This window comes from Octopus bimaculoides, chromosome 30 (assembly GCF_046866305.1).
Source record: "Octopus bimaculoides isolate indiv1 chromosome 30, ASM4686630v1, whole genome shotgun sequence".
NCBI classification, from domain to species: Eukaryota; Metazoa; Mollusca; class Cephalopoda; order Octopoda; family Octopodidae; genus Octopus; species Octopus bimaculoides.
The window spans coordinates 4,516,248-4,526,247 of NC_142957.1; the positions used below are offsets into that span (position 1 = coordinate 4,516,248).

General features: G+C 39.3%; 1 protein-coding gene and 1 long non-coding RNA gene across 6 annotated transcripts in view; one reads left to right on the plus strand and one right to left on the minus strand.

Moving 5' to 3' along the window:
• Positions 1-7,351, plus strand: part of LOC149130156 (uncharacterized) — a 9,947-nt gene extending 2,596 nt beyond the window's left edge. The window contains exons 3-4 of one of the 2 annotated variants that reach the window (XR_016239165.1): positions 690-813; positions 4,242-7,351. This is a non-coding gene — a long non-coding RNA (uncharacterized LOC149130156). Of the gene's footprint in view, positions 1-689; positions 814-4,212 lie in introns of both variants that reach the window. The other variant, XR_016239166.1, reaches the window with a different exon arrangement.
• The window catches only part of LOC106867063 (metabotropic glutamate receptor 8), a 132,143-nt gene that overhangs the window by 58,595 nt on the left and 63,548 nt on the right, over positions 1-10,000 (minus strand). The window lies entirely within an intron of this gene.

The following is a 10,000-nucleotide window of genomic DNA, read 5'->3' on the forward strand; positions in this document are numbered from 1 at the left end:
ATCTAAGGCGGAGGTAATAAAATGCCAAAGCACACAATTAAGAAAATCACAAAATTCACAGAGCAAAATATCAACGCACTAAGGGCCTCACATATGAATATAAAAACACACTCACACACATCTCTATCAGAATGTGTTCCATATTGTATTATATGTGTGTGTGGAGGCGCAATGGCCCAGTGGCTAGGGGAAGCGGACTCGCGGTCGTAGGATCACGGTTTCGATTCCCAGACCGGGCGTTGTGAGTGTTTATTGAGCGAAAATGCCTCATTCTCCTCGTGGCTCCGGCAGGGGTTGGTGGTGAACCCTGCTGTACTCTTTCACCACAACTTTCCCTCACTCTTTCTTCCTGTTTCTGCTGTACCCGTATTTCGAAGGGCCAGCTTTGTCATACTCTGTGTCATGCTGAATTTCACGGAGAACTACGTTAAGGGTACACGTGTCTGTGGAGTGCTCAGCCACTTGCACGTTAATTTCACGAGCAGGCTGTTCCGTTGATCAGATCAACTGGAACCCATGTCGACGTAACCGACGGCGTGCCATGAATATGTTTGTGTATGCATGGGTATATGCGTGTGTGCATGCCCCATTGTGTGTGTGTGTGTGTGTGTGTGTGTGTGTGTGTGTGTGTGTGTGTGTGTGTGTAGGTTTGGTGTTGCATTTGTAAATATACACATTTTTCACGCCAGGTCACAGCAGAATATCATATTCATCAATCCGCATCGGCTTCGTACTCTTCTGGGCTTGGAAAACCTCAAAGACATACAAAGAGAAGAAAAAGACAAAAAGCAGACAGAGTGATATTCTTGCAAGGTAAAGATTATCTATCCATTTATCTATCTGTCTATCCATCTATCTATCTATATATATATACAAGAATAAGGGCAGGGAATCGTCAATTAATAATAGAATTAATAATTAACAATTTTGCCAAGTAGTTCAGTATGAAAAAACCTTTATCGGTAAAACCATTTATCATCATAAATATACAGGGATTAGCATTGAGTTGCTTCTCCAACATACTGAAAATTTAGAAATAGCAGTCAAAGAACTACTGATTCTAAACTACAAATTTTTAGTTTAGAATCAGTAGTTTAGAATTTGTAGTTTAGAATCAGTAGTTCTTTGACTGCTATTTCTAAATTTTCAGTATGTTGGAGAAGCAACTCAATGCTAATCCCTGTATATTTATTATCTATGTATATATATGTATCCATGTATCCATTCATCTATATATGTATCTATTAATCTATCTATCTGTGTATAAATGTATGAGATTATGTTTGTTTGATGATCTCTTTAAATATCTGTCTACAAATCCATCTATTAATCTGCCACACTGTCTGTCTGTCTGTCTATCTGTCTGTCTGTCTATGTATGTGTGCATGTGTGTCAGTATGTATGTGTCTCCCCGGGAAACACAATCAAAACAAGTGTCAGGCCCCTATCCGTGTTATGGCTGTGGACGCCTACACCACAGAAAGGATTGTTCGTTTAAAAAAAAATGTGCTATAGTTGTCAGAAGCTGGGAAAACAGGAGTTCTCATTGCAGAACAAACCCACGAGGCTCAAACATAAAAAGTTGTAAGGTGTTTTCTTCGGAAAGTGATTGCGACGGAAGAACAAGGAAATTCCTGCTCGTAAAAATAAATGATGTTGTAGTGACGCTCTAATAGGAGACGACTATTATTGTTCACTTTCCGGAAAGCTTATCCACGCATGCGCAGGGACTAGTTCCGGAAGGAACACGGGAAGAGTCTCATGCGCATGCGTGGTCATTCGAGATCCAAGTTTCGCGCCCTTATTCATTCTCTTTCTCGGCCGGCCGGCCATGAGCCCAGACGTACAAGCAGACTGTCTCCGACATTCCAACTCTGGAGACAGCTCTTTCCAACATTCCAACTCTGGAGCTAGACAAATAACCACCAACGTCACTGACGGCGTCTCAGCAACCAAAGGGCGAAGTGCTGCCTATTTCCTCTGTAAATAAATATTGTTGTGTTGATGGTTCAGAATCTACGTTCCGTTGTTTCTTCAGAATTTAATGTACGGAAGCGGGTATACACCTAATGGTGTATAACCACTTTCCTACAATGTCAATACCAAATTTCAGTTAAACACAGGTAGTAATAGTTCGATTATAAATGCGGATACTTGGAAAAAAACTGGTAAACAGAGATTACGTAAAGCAGCAAAAATAGCGCTTGGTGTAACAGACGATAAATTTACATTTCATGGGCTGAACATGTATCGACGTCACATTTCGAGAAGAAACACGCGAAGCAAAATTATTCGTTGTGGATAATACAATCAATCTGTTTGGCACAGATTGGTTGGAACTATTCGATTTACGGCACCTCTCCTTAAATCTTTATTGCAATAACATAAATGGTTGTCCCCTTAAAAAAAGTTTCCGGAAGGACTGAAGAAAACATTGAAAAAAAATGTTCCCGCAAATGTTATCAGAGCATTTCGGTCTATGTAGGAAGACGGAAGCCTATTTTTAAAGTGAGTGGAAACGTTGTTCTCATATCTAAAGCAAGCAGAAAAGTACTGTTCGCGGCAATTGAAACCGTTAACGAGGAGTTGGACAGACTCGAAAAGAGTAGAACCATCAAAAAGGTAGATTACTCTGAATGGTGGGAAGACGGCGACCACGCATTCGGATGACATCACTATCATCGTGTCTGATGAAGGACAGCTACCTTGTGTAGAAAACGCCATCAGAAGATACGGAGCGGTGTCAGGAGCTAGAATTAACCAGGACAAGTTGGTCGGCTTGCAACTCGACACCTGGAGGGGCAAGTCGACGCCACCCAATAACGTTGTGAGATGTTGGATGGAAGGTCCTGCTTAGATGCTAGGAGTCTGGTTTGGTCCAGATTTCCAGATGAAGAAGAATTGGAGCGAGGTAACAAGCAATGTAACTGCCCTTACCCAGACCTGGTCTGGGAGGACGTTATCTTTGATAGGAAGGGCGGAGGTGACGCGGATGTTTATTGCATCCGTTATCACCTACCGTCTGACCGTCATGCTCTGATTAGATAGATAGATAGATAGATAGATAGATAGATAGATAAATAGATAGATAGTTTTCTTTTATTAGCCACACAGGGCTCAACAAAGATGGGACAAATACAATGAAGAGCTTTTCTTTTTGGGAGGGGGAAGGGAGAAAAAAAGTAGGTGGGGTGTCGATCAAAAGGGATCGAGAAAAAAAAGGATCAATAGGGATCGTGTATCACAGTAATGTTCTAGATAGATAGATAGATAGATAGATAGATAGATAGATAGATAACCTGTCTACCTATCCGTTCTCTGTCTAACTACATCTGTCCATCTATCTGTTTATCTGTCAGTCTGCCTGTCTATCTATGTAACCATCAATCTATCTCACCAAATATCTATTTATCTATCTCTCCATCTCTCTGCCTATCCGTTCCTCTGTCTCTCTATTTGTCTATCTCCCTGCCTGCATGTCCTACCTCCCTGTATATCTACGTAGCTATATTCATATGTTTAGTGGAGGCGCAATGGCCCAGTGGTTAGGGCAGCGGACACGCGGTCAAAGGATCGCGGTTTCGATTCCCAGACCGGGCATTGTGAGTGTTTATTGAGCGAAAACACCTAAAGTTCCACGAGGCTCCGGCAGGGGATGGTGGCGAACCCTGCGGTACTCTTTCACCACAACTTTCTCTCACTCTTACTTCCTGTTTCTGTTGTGCCTGTAATTCAAAGGGTCAGCCTTGTCACACTCTGTGTCACGCTGAATATCCCCGAGAACTACGTTAAGGGTACACGTGTCTGTGGAGTGCTCAGCCACGTGCACGTTAATTTCACGAGCAGGCTGTTCCATTGATCGGATCAACTGGAACCCTCGACGTCGTAAGCGACGGAGTGCCAACAACAATTCATATGTTTGTATGCATGTATGTTTGTAGGTAGCATGTATGTATATATATATATATGTGCCTGTCTATCTTTCTACTTATCTTTCTATCCATCTTACTGCCTATCTATTTACCTATCCGTCTGTCTATCAACCTACCTACCTACCGTTCTACTGTACTCCTTTTATTTCAATCAGGCAATTGTGATTTAAGGGATAATGGCTGCTATCTTTAAAAAACGAAATCAGCTGACAGAATAGAAATTGATTAATGATTTTTATTTATTTATTTATTTATTTGTTTATTTATTTTATAATTGCAGTGAGAATTTTTCCGATTGGTTTCTTGCAGGAGTTCTTGGTCAAGGATAGTAACACTATAACGAAACGCAAAGAAACGGAGTAAAATGTTCGTGACTGCTTCTGCCTCGGCCGCAGGATGTTGCGCTTGTTCCTTTTCTGTGTTAGGGGCTGAAAGTGTTGTTATGTGCGTTGCAGTAGGGGTTGGAATAGGGCTTGTACTTGGGGTTGCTGTAGGAATCGGTATATATTATATGTATAAAAATCAAAAACAGTAAAGTCAGCTACTCCACAAAAAGGGATAGGGTGGTGGGCGTACACAAAGTAGAGATGGCAAGACACAACAAAGGTTCCATACGGATTAGCAAGTGGGTGGGGTGGAGTGCAGGTTGTAGCACCATGGCACCATTACTACGACTACTGTCATTACTAGCTACTACTAATATTACAACTAATACTACTAATACTACTACTAGTAGAGATTGGAATCTTCGGGACTTTCAAAATGGTCGATAGAGGAGACAGGGAGTGGTTAATATTGGAAGGAGAATAAGAAGATAGCAATGCTACTAGTTAGAACATTAGTGTATTTTGAACTACTATAACAACTAACATAAACTATACTAAAAGAGGTGTGTGTGTGATGGGGAGGGGGTCATGTGGACCGGATGACACATATACCTGTAATGGAAGGAGCGGCTTATTCGCTCTCGGCAGAAGCAAAGAGGACAGAACATTTTCTAGCTTTTTTGTTATTCCTTTCTGTTACATTTAACTATATTATATATACACGACGTCACAATATGATATATACTCTACATCATGTAATCGACTGTCCCCCTCCCCACAAAATTTCAGGCCTTGTGTCTAAAGTAGGTAGTAGTAGTAGTAGTAGTAGTAGTAGTAGTAGTAGTTAAAGATCACACAAAACCTGTGCCCATCTCTTCTCCTGAATCAAACACATCGGGACTCCATTCGTCTATTTTTACATTTCGTTTCGCTATTTTATGAATTCCTAGTTTTGTGAAGAAATAGGAACAGCATTTCAACATTGGAAGAGATGAGTTACTCCCCAAACACCTTGTTTTTTTTTTGCCTGCCTGACTGCCTGTCACTTTTCATATTTGAAACTTGGTGATCCCAAGGGCACGCGAGAGTAACTTTTGGAAAGGTTGGATGTGACATGAATCATCCGATGTTCTTCATAGATAATCAGTGTGACATTCTCTCATTTGAATGGTTCTTCCATTCCCCAACCACAACCACCACAATCACCACTACCATCACCACCACCACTATTTCTGTCAATTTTTTCAACTACACTAGCACTACTACTACTACTAATAATAATAATACGACTACTACTACTACTACTGCTTCCAATCCTTTCCTCTCCAATACAACACCAGAAAAACGGTGACCTAACTAGCTTGACCAATGGAAGAAGTGTACGCAATGGACTGACCAATGAGAGAAAAGTGTCTCATGGATTCGCCAATGAATATCAAGAAAGGTCACATGAATGATCACAGAAAATGAAACTGGAGTAGCAGTCAAAAAACCCTCAGTTAATTACATGAATAAACTAAACACCATGTATTGAGTACTGTCATTGCCTTAGTATAACAAACCGTAATATAACTACATTAATATTTGTGTATGCATCTACCTAGTTATGTTTCATACACACACACACACACACACACACACACACACACACACACACACACACATATATATAACTTACTACAACTATTTCGTATGTGTATTGCCGGCATAATGCCTCTCCCAAGGTTTTATAGTATTACTACAACTAACAAACATACTGCATTAATTATTGTATGTTATCTTATATTATTTTATACGTCATATGTAATCAGACAGAAGTTTGTCTTGGCTTTGTTATTTGCTTTTTTGGGGGACGCTGAAATGTATTGTAGTACAAATAGAACGATATGTTTTTCAACGCGTAAATACTGATAGAACAACGCACACGTATGTAAGCATATGGATATGAAAGTAAACAGGAGTGGCTGTGTGGTAAGTAGCTTGCTTACCAACCACATGGTTCCGGGTTCAGTTCCACTGCGTGGCAACTTGGGCAAGTGTCTTCTACTATAGCCTCGGGCCGACCAAAACCTTGTGAGTGGATTTGGTAGACGGTGACTGAAAGAAGCCTGTCGTATATTTGTATATATATATATATATATATATATATTTCTGTGTGTGTGTATGCTTGTGTGTCTGTGTTTGTCCCCCCATCCTCGCTTGACAACCGATGCTGGTGTGTTTAGGTCCCCGTAACTTAGCGGTTCGGCAAAAAAGATCGATAGAATAAGTACTAGGCTTACAAAGAATAAGTCCTGGGGTCGATTTGCTCGACTAAAGGCGGTGCTCCAGCATGGCCGCAGTCAAATGACTGAAACGAGTAAAAGAGTAGAGAGAGATCAACATACAGACGGATAATTACATAGGTTATATAAACAAAGAAGGACACATATGGAGTCACACACACACACACACACACTCTCTCAGACATGCACACAAAAGGAGACAGAGTTACACACACACACATATACAAACACACACGCACATACATAAAAAACACACAAACATGGACATGCAAACACATAAATATGCAGAATACATACATACAAATGTACACACATAATTAGATACATATGCACACACACACACACATATATGCATACACATACATGCATACATACATCCATGCATGTATAGGCATACACACACACATGTGCACAAACAAACAATAAAGAATGCAGTGTGAGTAACGGACAGAGTCAAAACTATTGAAACGGCTGTAAGACGCAAAGAAAATTTTAGAAAAATTTTAGAAATATAAAAAAGAAATAACAGGAAATTTTACCGGTGAGTGTGTAAATTATAAAGCACCAAAAGAGAATGACTCTCCGCAGACACAACAGCATATATAGGATAAAATCCTTACAGAGCAGAAAAATCTGTCAGCAACCAGCCATGCGAATCGAACTCACATCCCTTTGATTTTCATAGCTGGTTACTGACAGATTTTTCTGCTCTATTCTATCAGTATTTACGCATTGAAAAATTTATCTTTCTATTTTTTTTTTTTTTTCCTTTTTCGCTTTATTTTCCAATAAATTTTATTTTAACCAACTTCTTGTTTGTCTTTCCTTCATGCAATCTGAAACTTCATATTTGACATTATTGTTGTTGGCACTCCGTCGCTTACGACGTCGAGGGTTCCAGTTGATCTAATCAACGGAACAACCTGCTCGTGAAATTAACGTGCAAGTGGCTGAGCACTCCACAGATACGTGTACCCTTAACGTAGTTCTCGGGGATATTCAGCGTGACACAGTGTGACAAGGCTAACCCTTTGAATTACAGGCACAACGGAAACAGGAAGAAAGAGTGAGAGAAAGTTGTGGTGAAAGAGTATAGCAGGGTTCGCCACCATCCCCTGCCGGAGCCTCGTTGAGCTTTAGGTGTTTTCGCTCAATAAACACTCACAACGCCCGGTCTGGGAATCGAAACCGCGAATCCGCTGCCCTAACCACTGGGCCATTTATCAAAGAATAAATATCAATTTTTGTCATTTTTTAAAAATTTTCCCAATTTCATTGAAATAGTTAATTCTGGCACACCCTGTATTTTTGTAGATTAGGAACGCATGTCGGCGAATGCAGTATTTTACAGAAATGGAGAGTGAAGATAGTACATGTCCAGGCTGTCACACTACACACACATATACACACACGCACGCACGCACACACACACATCATATATATATATAATTATAATTATAAAACTATATATATATATATATATATATATATATAAGCGGTATGGTACTATTAAAATATCATCACAAGTAACTAGCGAAAATCAGCCGTACAGGCAAATTAATAAAATATAAAATATATACATACATATATATATGTGGTTCCTGGTTCATTAAGACAGGTGTATAAACAACAAACAGGTAAGTCTTTTACGCTTCGAGCCTATGCTCTTCAACAGAAAGGAACACAAGGAAATAAGCAGAGAGAGAATAAAAAACTTTTTGCGATACAGCTCAATCATGGCGGCTGGCTGGTAGTTAGACAGGAGAGCTAGGAAGAAGGGGAGATAATAAAGTATTAATGATCCCAAACGAAGGTGCGCGTGCGTGTGTATGTGAGAGTGTTTGTGTGCGTGTGGATAGGGGCTGCTGACTTTGATGTGTGGATGCGTGCATGTGTAAGTATGTGCGTCAGGAATGTGTGAGTATATAGATGATGGTGTGGGTGCTGGGAAGTGATCAGTGCTAGTGCATTATATATATATAATACATTGAAAATCAGTTTCAATCTTGCTTGCTTGCTTGCAATGTTTCCCAGCCAAACTGGTGCATAATGGGAAAATGCTATAAATTAAGTTTACCCTGAAATGTTAATATTAACGGAATGATACATGTTTCACATAAATTGGAGTAGTAGTTGTTGAGATATTCGGGGTTTGGGTATGTAAATATTTTTACAGTAAATATCTATACATACAACCTTCGACAGAATAACAGTCATATATACAACTTCAACAGATACATATGTCAGTACATGAACGTTTACATATGCATACATATATACACACACACACAGACACGTGTACACACTTACATACGTAAAAACTCACGTACATGGATACATCCATGCGTATATGCTTATATACATGCGTATATGGGTATATGCGGAAATACATGCATACGCATGTACACATACGCATACGTACATGCACACATGCACACATACATACATACATACATACATACATATCATAAACTAACTGTTACTTTCTCAGATGCAGCATGAAGTTTTGTCAGAGAATAGGTTGCGGTTTCAAAGCGATGAAATTATTTTGAAGCTAATTTAATTTAATTGTTGAAGTGAATCTAACGGTTTTTTGAGTATTCTTAAATGGTTAGAAAACATCTTCCCCGCTGCAATTGTTTGTGTTTCAGCACACGATCTCAGATCAAGTCACTTGCTACGCAAGGGCATCTCCGTAGCTTCTATTTTCGCTTTTGTTAAACAATATTTGAATCATTTAGAAATATCTTTAAGTGAATGTATTTTCAAAAAATGTAATTTGCTGTGCAGTAAGTATTTATAGTTTAGCTTTCGTTACACAGACAAGTTTTAATTTTTTTTTTTATATTTTCAAGTGAGTACCATTACAAAAATTTTGGGGGTTTTTTTTGGCATATTTAAGAAATATTCTAAAGTGAAAATTACTTTAAAAATACGGTAAATATTTCGTAAAAGACCCGTTCGTAACCTCTGTGGGGTTTTTTTTCTTCGAGTGCATTCAACGTTATCTCACCTCAAATGGTTTGGCTGGTATTTCTAGCACGCGCTGCTATTTGCAATAAAGGACCCGACATACACGCTACGTGGTAGCAGGGTGTGCAAGAAATAGCAGCCAAATCTTTCTTTTTCTGGGGAAAGGAGCCGTTTACGTGTGATTTCGATGTCACATTCGTTGAAAGCATTCGAAATAACCTGGAAAAGAAAAACCCACGAAACAAAACTCCGTTGCTGGGAAACTGAGTTCTCCGGTGCCCCAACGGGGTCACGGGTAGTCCAGTATATATATATATATATATATATATATATATATATATGACGGCCGAAGACTAGCGACACGCTTGAAACTCAGAGTACCATGAAGATTGAATCAAACTATTTTGATCCACACACACACACACATAGATATATATATACATATGTATCATATCTTATTTTTTAAAACACGCGTTCTTTTGAT